Raw genomic sequence first — 12,772 nt, 5'->3', positions numbered from 1 at the left:
CATCATAGAACCATCATCTGGTGATGGATGGAGATAGAGACAGAGACCCACACTGGAGCACTGGACTGAGCTCCCAAGGTCCCAATGAGGAGCAGAAGGAGGGAGAACATGAGCAAAGAAGTCGGGACCACGAGGGGTGCACCCACCCACGGAGACAGTGGCGCTGATCTATTGGGAGCTCACCAAGGCCAGCTGGACTGTGACTGAAAAAGCATGGGATAAAACTGGACTCTCTGAGCATGGCGAACAATGAGGGCTGATGAGAAGCCAAGGACAATGGCACGGGGTTTTGAACCTACGTAATGTGCTGGCTTTGTGGGAGCCTAGCCAGTTTGGATGTTCACCTTCCTAGGAATGGACGGAGATGGGAGGACCTAGGACTTACCACAGGGCAGGGAACCCTGACTGCTCTTTGGACTGGAGAGGGTGGGGGAGAGGAGTGGGGGGAGGGGGAGAAGGGTAGGAGGAGGGGGAGAAGGGTGGGAGGAGGGCGAGGGAAATGGGATGCTGGGAGGAGGTGGAAACTTGTTTTTTTATTTCTCCTTTTCTCAATAAAAAAAATGGAAGAAAAAAAAAGGAATTACTGCCTTAGAAAAAGCCCTGTTACAGTTGGATCTCTGATGTGTTGAATGCAGAGCTTTAGGCTTGGCTTTCACAGACCAGAGAAAGGGGCAGGGACAGTCTATAAAACAGCACAGAGGACCCAACTGTAGCCTAGCGTCTAAAATTTACTCATGGGGTTAAAAAAGGCTAAAAGATATACAGTAACAGAGGTATATCCAGACAAAAACTTCTAAACAATTATAGTGCTTTAACAATGTACTTAAGAAAGAAAGAATATGGACATAGAGACAATCATAGAAAAATAAATAATTAAAAAATAATAATCTTTAAAGAGGGGGGCAATCAAAAGAAAAGAGCAAGCCATGTAAAGTTGGAAAATACACAGGGAGTATGGCTATTTTATAGTATTATGTTGATTTTGAATTTTTTGATTGCTGATAAGCAAATGACTGCTGCTAAGAGTATGATTGTAAACAAATCTGCTAAATAGAACCAACCTAGATAGTTTAGAGTTATCTTAACTTTAAGTCAAAAATGTATTTGTCAAACGGAAGTCAAAAATGCTTTGGGGAAGGGGTTTTGTTTCCACAGGAAACGAGAGGTTGTGGATCCTGTGCAGGTTGACATGGATCAATTTTGATCATGGGAGAACTCCTGAATCTCAACAAAGGTTTAAGTTGGTCTTCCCAGGACATTGTCATTATCTCAATTTGCTCAAGCTGCTAAAGATGAATTCACCCACAGACAACAGGAAGCAGTTTAGAGAAGATGACAACCATACTCCCAAAAGATGGAGTGGGTGGTTGTTGGTTATTTGGTGGGTTGTGGACATTTATTATCATTTAAGAAAAAAAAAACTATTACTCTCAGATATTGGCAATATGCATTGACATGGATTTTGGTATATTGCTACAAATATAAAGTTATTTTTGTTGTACTTTATATAAGTTTCTACTCTTGTTTGGGGTATTGTTCTCATAGAGTTCATTTAAAATGCAATTTATAATTAAGAAATGGGGTTAGCTAATCTATAATAATTAAACTTGTAGTCACATTAAGTATATTTTCAAGGTCAAGCAGGTGTATTTTAGATAGAAGATTCTCAAACACTTCGAAGACCTATAGAAAATGTGGCATTTAACATGTTTAATAACCTAAGGTATTTCATGATAATGAAACATATCTGCTCCTGGTATCACCAATTTACTTCAGAAAAGGATGATGGGCATTGAAGAAACTCCATATGGAGTTTGTGTTCAATGAGGAAGGCTAGCCATTTGGGCAATAAACTATTCTTGCCTTGAATGCTGACAGTGTGCTTTACAGACTGTACAAGTAAGAAAAGGAAAAAGATGTTTGAAATTTGCCAAGACAAGATAGGATAGTCCCTCAAGATTCCTGCTTCATATAATAATCTGCCAGATATTCTGCAGGACACAGATAAAAATGACTGATGAACTTTGCCAATATACGACATAAAAGTCTTTCAAATTTCCTTCCCCACTGAAAAATCTGCCAGATTTTCTAGGCCTGTAGGAGCAAAAATAGATGCCCTAACATTGCAGAGGAATTATGAGTGACTAAGATTTCTCTGTTGTTATGTAATATTACATCCTTCTAGAGTCTTTGATGGAGTCAAAGACTAAATACGGTTATAGTTTTCCTTATTTATTATAAAAAGTAAATTGAGCAAAGAGTCCAACTCCAAAACCAGCTCTATAAATTTAGAAATATGGTTTGGTATATCCCAGAGCCCCATACTCACTCTTCTCCTGTGGAAACAAGAGCAAAGCCCCTTCCCCAATGTAGCACATCTCTTGGTTTCCATTGAGAGGTCAGCACATCCTTGAAATAAACCCGTTGATTTATTTCAGCAGACAACAAACAGGACCCTCCATGTTACAGAATGAATAACTTCATCCACAAAAAGCCTGAGAAAGCTTGGGAAAGACTAGAGTAAAGCATTTTGGTTTTCAGCCATAGCAGGAAAAAAAACTGGCTATTTTAAAATGCCATCTTTCTGGGCCGTCCTGCCAGGGAAAACTCTGACTCTTTCAAGCAGGCGGTCCAGACTATGGAGCTATGGACACAATGTTGCAGCTTACTTCCTGGCAAGGACCTTGAAATGCCATAGGATCTTTTCAGTGTTGTTTACACACTGTTGCAGTTTGTTTCCTGGCAAGGACCTTAACACGCCATAGAGTTGAGGCAAAAAACACCATATTCCTTAGCAAATTAAAGATCCATGTGGGCAGAAAAAGAGAGATATACAGTAAAGAGAGATTCAAAGAGGAAGAAAACATCTAAATGTTTTATAATGTGTTAAAAAATATATACAGGCTAAAGGTTAAAGTTCTCAGAGGAAAGAAAGAAAGAAAGGAAGGAAGGAAGGAAGGAAGGAAGGAAGGAAGGAAGGAAGGAAGGAAGGAAGGAAGGAAGGAAGGAAGGAAGGAAGGAAGGAAGAGTAGCCTGGGAAGCAGAGACAGACGGATCTCTCTGAGTTCACGAATAGCCTGGTTTACAGAGGGAATTCCAGAACAAAGATATACAGAGAACCTGTGTCAAAAATCCAAAAGTTAAAAGTAAAAATAAATGAAATAGAGGTTAAAATAAAGCCACGTAAAGATGGAAAATACACAGAGAATCTTGACACTGTATGTTATTATGCTCTCTTTGAATTGTTTGAATGCTAAGAAAGGAGCAACAGCTGCTAAAAGATATTTGCTTATAAATGCTGCAGAATTAATCCAAGATAGGTATTTAAAAAATACCTTGGCTTCAAAATTGAAGTCAAAAGGTATGTTACTTTGAAGAAGAGATTTTGCTTTTGTTCCCACAGAAAATGAGAGGCTGTGGATTTATTCAGAGTTAAGAAAAATCAACTTTGATCAAGGAAGACCACCTGAGAAATTTCCAGCACGAAGAGATGGCCCAGATGTCTGAGTTCTACATCCAGAACAGGTTCAAGACTGCTGCCTGAGATGATCAAGACTCACAGGATACTTCAGTCAGGACTTGATCATAACTCTAAATTTTCTTTAGGTCCCCATAAGGTTATCAGTGCCTGCAACCAGCTGGAAGTACCTGGAATACTACGCCCACATGCCCAAAAAAATGGACTATGGATATTTTCCTTTGTTTTTTTTTAAAGGGGGGAAGTGGTGCCAGAGAATTGTCTGTATTCTGTCAATCATGTTATAAATAAACGCTGATTGGCCAGGCAGGAAATATAGGAAGTAGAAATGATGTAATGAAAACAGGAGAATTCTGGGAAGAAGGAAGTTGATTCCTCCCACTCCTGCCCAGATCACCAAAACAGCAGGATGTGATCTGCCCCACTTAAAAAAAGGTACTGAGCCACATGGCTAACAAAGATCAGACAAATGGGTTAATCAAGATGTGAGAGTTAGCCAGTGAGAGGCTAGAGCTAATGGGCCAATCAACTTATAATTTATGGAGACCTATGTGTGATTTTCATTGGGGCTAAACAATTGTAGGGAATCGGGCAGGACAGAAACACAAACAAACAGGCCCCCCACATGTTACAGTAAATTAGGTGTAAAACTTGGAATCAGTAAGGTAAGATAGATAATGGAGCATTTTCTTTGAATTTGCTAAATACAAATGAACTGAATATTGTAATTGTGATTCTTACTTGTTAATTGTTTTGTTGTATATAGTTTTACTTTGTTAAAGCTAAATACTTTCACTTTTGTTTAGACAAAAGAGGGAAATATTGTGGAATATTAGTTGAAGATGTGTTACATTTGTTTATGCCATGGAACATTTGTTTAGTGATACAAAAATGTGTTGCATTTTTTTATAACGTATTTGTTTAATTATGAAGCAGTGTTACTTTGCCTGCCTAAAATACATGATTGATCTAATAAAGAACTGAACAGCCAATAACTAGGCAGGAGAAAGATATAGATGTAGCTGGCTGGCAGTCAGAGAGAATAAATAAGAGAAGAAGAAGAGAGAAGAAGAAGTGAGAAAAGGAGAAGAGGATTTAGGGGCCAGCCACCCAACCACACAACAGTCATGGAGTAAGGAGAGAAAGGTATGTAATATAGAAAAAAATAAAAGCTTAGAGGCAGAAAATGGGATAATTCAGGGTAGAAAAGCTGAATAGAAATATGCCAAGATAAATCCATTCATTCATAAGTAGAATAAGTGTCCATATATTTATTTAGGAGCTAGATGGAGGGCCCCCCAAACTTAAAAAAAGAAAGCAAAAGCAAAAACCAAAACCAACTGCAAATATCTGTTACTTGAAATATAAAAATATAGATGTTTTTGATTCATTAATAGATAGGATAATGTTTAAATCAAATAAAGTATATTTCTTACTTCACATTGATCATTTCTTTTTGGCATCATTTGTTTCTTTTCTTTTATGTATCAGAGGTGTATGATGTGCACATGAGTAAGAGGACAAACTGATGTAGGAATCCTTCCTTCCACCTTCCTTGAGACACGATCTCTATTTTTGCTGTTTGTTACTGCATAAGCCAGGCTAGCTGACCTATAAGCTTCCTATCTCAACCTAAAATATTGCTTTAGAAGAATTAGGATTATAGATACATGCTAATGTGGCCTGCTTTGTGTGGTTTCTAAAGATTCATATTCAACAATTTTATCCAAATGAACCACCTCCTCAGCTGGGCATTACTCATTTCTGTGTTCTTTTTCTACTGGTACTGAAGGCAACATGGTCTACTACCACAATTTTGTATGTGTCTGATCAGCAAAATATTCCAAAAATTTTGTGTTTTCTTTCTGCTATAGGCTCAATGTCAGTTCCCTAAATAATGTCAACTTGTTAATGTATAGAATTGTTTTGGGGTTTGTTGCTGTTGTTGTTGTTGACAAAAAAAGTTCAACTTATTTTTTACAATTCAAAGATTGAGCTTTTGTACAATTGTAATCTTAATGATTCCAAATCTGAGACAGGAAGACTATACATTTAAAGATACCTTGATTATAATGTAAGACCCTATATATTAGTTACTTTGTCTTACATGATAAAAACAACATAAGAAAAATGCTTATTTTTATTTACATCTTGAGGTTACAGTCCTTCAAGGTAGGGAGGTCACATCATTCATGGTGAGTTTTCCCACCTAATCTAAATAGTCACTCACAAAAATGCCTATAAATTTGTCTCCTACATGACTGTAGCTTCTGAGAAGTTAACAATCATTATCCAACTATCTCAAAAGAAAACCGTGGAGAACATGGGAAATATATGAAACATCAAGTACCTGTCCTAGAGTTACAATGTCAGGGCTGAAGAGATGACTTCACAATTAAAAACACATTCTTCCCCAGAATAGGACTCGACTTTGGTTCCTCCATTCTGGCTTCTGCAGGAAATCAGATTCATGTGCACATAGCCTCACAAGACACACACGAATATAGACATTTACAAATAAGAGAAATAAATATTTGAAATGGAATTACAATGTCCAGCAATGGTCTTTGTTGCAAAGATAAAAGCCAGGATGTTAGATAAAAAAAACTAAAAAAACTTCCTTTTAGCAGAAACAAAGTGCTGAGAAGAAAAAGACTATTGAAGTCTGAGTACATAAAATAAAAAAAAAATAGGAAGAGAACTACGGGGCTGGAATGATGGCTCAGGAGTTAAGAGCACTGGTTGCTCTTCTACAGGTTCTGAGTTCAATACCCAGCAACCACATGGTGGCTCACAGGAATCTATAATGAGATCTATTACCCTCTCCTGGTCTGCAGACATACATGATGTCAGAAAACTGTATACATAATAAATGAATAAATAAATCATTTGTTTTTTTAAGAAGAGAACTACATATACACATAACAATTTCATGACACCAAGGCCAAAATTGTGATTTCCCTGCAGACTTTAGAGCAGGTAGGGAAAAAAATCCATGAAAAGACAAGAATGAAACTCAGCCCAGTTTTCAGTAGTAAATTCCAGGACTTCTAGAGTCTGACCCAGATCATTTTGCTTTAGTCATATTTAAGCACACCACCATTTTTGAAGACAGTATTCAGATAACAATTAATTTAGTCCCAAGTACACAACAATTTAAGACATGTTTACATTAATGTTCCTTACAAAGTACATCTGGCTTCTTTCATAAGAATGGGTGCTATTGATTCAGAGATAGTGCCCAAGATTTAGAGTCTGGGGAGCTAGACTGAGGTAAAGATAAACCTTTTCTGGGTCAGGATTGGCCTGGTTCTAAGGTAACATGGAAGTCACTTAAGCCTCACTCATGAGAGTGGGTTTTATGGTCTACAAACAATGCTCAAGATTTAGGGAAAAGTGTCTTGGATAAATAAAAACATAAATTCTGGAAGATATGGGCAAAGCCTGTCTCATCAGACAGCAAAGGATCACCAAATTGTAAAATAACATCATTCTTAGGTTTCCAGGAAGAGCAGCTATGCACCTCATTCCTTTGAAGAGGTAAGCTGTTGGTTTACCTTTCCTGGCTTCTCCAGTGCTTATGTGGGCACACAAGGACTTTTTGCCCTCTACACAAAATGTTACTAAGAATTTATTTTTGAATATTTATTTATTACTGTTTAAAAAAATATTTATTTATTATGTAAACAATATGCTGTCTGTGTGCCTGCCTGAAGACCAGAAGAGGACATCAGATCTCATTACAGATGGTTGTGAGCCACCATGTGGTTGCTGGGAATTGAACTCAGGACCTTTAGAACAGCAGGCAATGCTCTTAACAGCTGGGCCATCTCTCCAGCCCCTATTTATTACTTTTTGTGTGGTGTTGCCATCACACATGCTGGGTAAGCACCATACCACGAGCTTCATTCAGAACTCCACTGAATAGTTTTTTGAAGAAGAAAAAGAAGATATGATACATTTTTGGAATCAATATGGAATACTAGAATGCCGTAGGACAATTCTTTAAAAGTTTTGAGAGAAACATTTAGACTCTGTAATTCCCTAACCGCAAAACAAATAAATTTGCTGACATGTAATAATCTCATAGCTTACTTTCAAAACATCCTTTCTGGGAATTTGCTGTAGGTTGTACTCACAAAATGAATATAAAACAAACAAAGAGGGAGACATAAGATTCAGAAAACAACAGATAAATCATATAATAATATATTTGAAAATCATTTATAATAACACATCAGGCTTAAACTTCAGCAGTGTTTTGAAACAGGTAGACAAAGACCTATGTGGAGAGAAAAAAAAAGAGTACCATTGTTAAGTTGGAATCCCCAACTCACCCCTGTATTATCTGAAAAGCCCTGTTCCTGTCTCCTTCTCTAAACTGTGCCTGCTCAGAGAGTATTCTAACAAAGAAAAGCTCAGTTCAGCATTCTTGGTGGCTACTACAGCTTCCACCCCTAAAGTTGTCAGCCATAAAAGATACCCGACAAAATGTTCTGGTTTTGACCATTCTTGGACTCGTATCCAGCTTGGGACCAACACATCATCACTACTTGCCTACAACCTACAAATTCTCCCTGCTTTTCTTTTGAGCACAGCTTCTTCAGTCTAGATATCTGAGACTGGAGAACTCATCTGCAAGTTGCTTTGTTCAAAGAAACCTATTATACTTTTCCAGTTCTGCTTGATATGGCATATAGCATTGGCAAAGAAACCTATTTTTGAGGGGCAGAAAACCTATTAACACCTAGATGGTCATAAAAATATAAAACAGAAAAACAGAATCATACAGTCATATACTCTCTCTTCTATCTTTAGATAGATAGATAGATAGACAGATATAGATAAAATGATAGATAGATAGATAGATAGATAGATAGATAGATAGATAGATAGATAGATGAAAAGCAGGAACTTAACTTTGTCTATACACTCTGTAAGCATCATAGTTACAGGAATGTATGTGTGTAACACACATTCATACATGTCTATGTATGGCTTGAATTAAATGGCATATATTGAATGCTTAGTCACCAGAGAGTGGAAATCTTTGATAAGATTAGAATAATTAGGAGATGTGGCCTTCTTTGAGGAAGTATATCACTAGATGTGGGCTTTGAGGTCTCAAAAGCCATTTCTCTGCTTGAAAATCACGATGTAGCTCTCAGCTACTTCTCAAACCCCATGCAAGCCTGCTGCCATGCTCTATACCTTGATGATAATGTACCAAATCTTTAAAATTTAAGCAAGTTCCTAATTGAATGATTTTTTTAAATGTGGTACCTTAATCATGGCATCTCTTCACAGCAATAGAACAGTGACTAAGACTGTTGGTACCAGGGAGTGAGGTGTTGCTGTGGCAGGCCTGACCATGCTGCTTGTTCATAGATTGAGGAATTTGAGACTTTGGATCAGGAAAGCATTTAAAACTTTTAGTGGGTCATAATGGGCTATACTAGAAAGAGCACGAGAGATAGTTGTGCTGAGAATAATGTAAATTATGATAGCCTGATATAGGATGTTTCAGAGGGGAAGAAAAGTTAATCAGTGGTCTCGAGATCATTCTTGTGTTATTTTTGCCAAATACGTGACTGCTTTTTGCCCTCATTAAAAAAAAAATCTTCCTGAGGGTAAAGAGTTTCCATTTAATGACATTCATAGAAGAGATTTCAAGACAGTTTAATATTGACTCATAGTGATGGTTATTACTAATCACTCATATGCATATGAACAATGAAAAGAAACAAATTCAACAAAGAAAAATACAAAATGTAGTTTGATGAGGAAAAAAAGCACCAGTAAGTGTCATGGAGCTAAATCCTATCCTCAAACAGATGAAAAGTTTAAAGAAAAGCCTGATGCTAAATAGAATAAAGGGTGTGGTGACCTTAGGGCAAGAACCCCTCTCATCTAAGCTTTCAACTTGTGAAAAGTAATAAACAAAAACTTGAGTAGTGAAGTAAATCATCAACAACAGAAAGCTTATGCAAATGTAATTACATTTGAAGGAGGGGGGGGGTGGCTAAGTTCCAGCTCCAGCAGTCAGCTTAATTTAGCAGCCTCAGCAATGAGGTCTGGCTTTAGAGTTATGAATACAAGAAAGGGGTTGTGCAATCTCCCTTTGTGGCTAATAAAAGCTGTTGAGGCCAGGCATCTGTGTCCTAGCTGTCCCTGAAAGAAGGCCCAGAGAGACTATTCCTTGAAGCTATGTGGGTGAAGGTTGGATTGCCTTCGATTATCCCTGTTGGGATAATCTTTTTGTAAACTGTTTGAAAACTTGTCTCTGTCCTTCCTCACCTGCTTAAGGCACTTTCCTATTGATTAAATAAAGACATGAACAGCCAATAGCTAGGCAAGGGAGGATAGGCAGGACTTCCAAGGAGCAATAGTAACTCTGGGAAAGTATCTGAGGAGCAGGAGATTCACAAGCCAGATGGGAAGTAAGCCAGATTCATGGTACTGAGGAAAGGTAACAAGTTATGTGGCAGGATGTAAATTAATATAAATGGATTAATTTCAGTTTTAAGAGCTATTTGGGAGCAAGCCTAAGCAAAGATTAAGGTTTCATAATTAATAAAAGGTTTCCATGTCATTTTTCAGGAGCTGGCACTCAAAAAAAGACATGTCATAACCCCCCAAATGTTGGAGATGCCAGAGCTGCATACCAGGCATGGAATCAACCCAAGGAGATAAGTTTTTTTGCAGTTAGCAAAGCTGAAAGGAGTTGGAGATCTGGAGTGCTTTGATATCAGACATGAAGATGCAGAATTTAAAAACTTCCCTGCTGGCATTTGTTCTTGTTTTTGTCTGGTATTTCCTCACTATGCTCCCTTTCTCTCTTTTAGAATGGTAATTTATTGTATGTTCCAAGTATGTGATCTGCCTTTTTATTTTTGTTTTAAAGGGGGTTACAATTAAAAGATTGCCTTGAATTTTAGAAAAGACTTTTAAAACCGTGTTAAAACTGTCATAGACTATGGGTACATTAGATGTTGGACTGAATGCATTTTTTTTATATATATCCATCACTGACTGTATTTGGAGGTTTTTTTTTAAATTTATTTATTTATTAAGGATTTCTGCCTCCTCCCTGCCACCGCCTCCCATTTCCCTCCCCCTCCCCCGATCAAGTCCCTCTCCCTCATCAGCTCGACAAGCAATCAGGATTCCCTGAACTGTGGGAAGTCCAAGGACTGCCCACCTCCATCCAGGTTTAGTAAGGTGAGCATCCAAACTGCCTAGGCTCCCCCAAAGCCAGTACATGCAGTAGGATCAAAAACCCATTGCCATTGTTCTTGAGTTCTCAGTAGTCCTCATTGTCTGCTATGTTCGGCAAGTCCGGTTTTATCCCATGCTTTTTCAGACCCAGGCCAGCTGGACTGAATGCATTTTTAAATTATGGTATGGCTAAAAACCTATTGGGGCGAGGAATAAAATGTGGTGGGTTAAATAAAAATAACTGTTGACAGAAGTTTCTGTCTTGCCTGGCCCCACAGTTGTTGAATCCCAAATAAATACACAGAGGTCTACATTAATTATAAAATGGTTGGCCTATTAGCTCAGGCTTCTTAACTAATTCTTACTTACATCTTACAGTAACCCATAATTCTTGTTTGTGTCAGCCATGTGGCTTGGTAGCTTTATAAATGAGGCATTCTCATCTTGCTTCCTCTGCATCTGGGTGACGACTGTAGATTGAACCTTTTCTCTTCCCAGAATTCTCCTGCTCTTGTATGCCTGACCTATACTTCCTGCCTGGCTACTGTCCAATCAATGTTTTATTAAAATACAAGTGACAAATCATTACAAAGTACAAAACCATTGCCCCACAACAAATGACACCCATAGGCTCATACATTTGAATTCTTAGTCACCAGGGACTGTAACTCTTAGAAAGGTTTATAAGGATTAGGAAGTGTGGCATTCTTTGATGAAGTATGTCAGTAGAGGTGGGCTTTGAGAATTCGGTTGGCAGATAACTATGTGTTTCTTCTCTACTCCAGTATCACGCCTGCCTGCTGCCATGGTCTTTGCTGTAATGATAATGGACTAAACTGAAATTTTAAGTGAGTCCCCAGTTAAATGCTTTCTTTCTTTTATAAGGGTTGCCTTCATTGTGGAGATTTTTTCCACAACAGTAGAACAGTGTGAAAAGAAGACAAAATGACTAAGACAAAATGAATGAACATTTATGCTTATGTGTACATATCCATGCTCACTCAAATATATTGATGCATGTACACAGACTGGTGGAGTACTAGTTTTCAAGGTAATTTTATAGGAATGTTAGACAAAAATATTTATTTATTTAGGCTTTTCAAGACAGGGTTTCTCTGTGGTTTTGGAGCCTGTCCTGGAACTAGCTCTTGTAGACCAGGCTGTTCTCGAACTCACAGAGATCCGCCTGCCTCTGCCTCCCAAGTGCTGGGATTAAAGGCGTGCGCCACCACCGCCTGGCTTAGACAAAAATATTAAACACACATAAATTATTTGAGATAATATCATAAACATGAAGTGAAATGAATGCATATGGACATGGGATAATTAAAGTCTTTGCTATTTTTATGTTTTTATTGTTATTTTTATTTCTCTCAAGTGCTAATCAGGCCAAAATTAAAACTTTTTAGGAGAAGAAATAAGTACATGTAAGTTGGAGTAATGAGCACATGAAAAGGTACTGTATAAGAAAACAACACCAACAGTATATTGTAGGAGAAATTAAAGCCATCACGAACATTGGATTTAATTTTAAGTAGCATAGAAGAGAAAAAGACAATAAACACCATCAAACTGTAATATACAAATATATTGTAATGAAGAATGACTAGAAGAAAGAGAATTCAGTGTAATTCAGAGGGAAGACAATGATCTTTTAGAATAAAATTATAACAATGAAAATGTCAAGAGATAGTCAAATTTGAAAAGTGGTGTGGGAGAATTGTCTGTGTTCTGGTAATCATGCTATAAATAAACACTGATTTTGCCAGGCAGGAAATACAGGCAGAAAACCCAGACAGGAAGTAGAAATGATGTAATGAGAACAGGAGAATTCTGGGAAGGAGGAAGTTGATTCCTCCCACTCCTGCCCAGACCACCGAAGCAGCAGGATGTGATCTGCTCCACTGAAGAAAGGTACTGAGCCACATAGCAAACATAGATCAGAAACATGGGTTAATCAAGATGTGAGAGTTAGCCAGTGAGAGGCTAGCGCTAATGGGCCAATCAGCTCTATAACTTATAGAGACCTATGTGTGATTTTCTTTGGGGCTAAACATTTGTGGGGTACCAGGCAGG

The sequence above is a fragment of the Microtus oregoni genome, unplaced genomic scaffold (assembly GCF_018167655.1).
Source record: "Microtus oregoni isolate MIOR12 unplaced genomic scaffold, Mior012 000111F_ref0000342, whole genome shotgun sequence".
NCBI lineage: Eukaryota > Metazoa > Chordata > Mammalia > Rodentia > Cricetidae > Microtus > Microtus oregoni.
Note: the sequence above shows the minus strand (reverse complement) of the source record.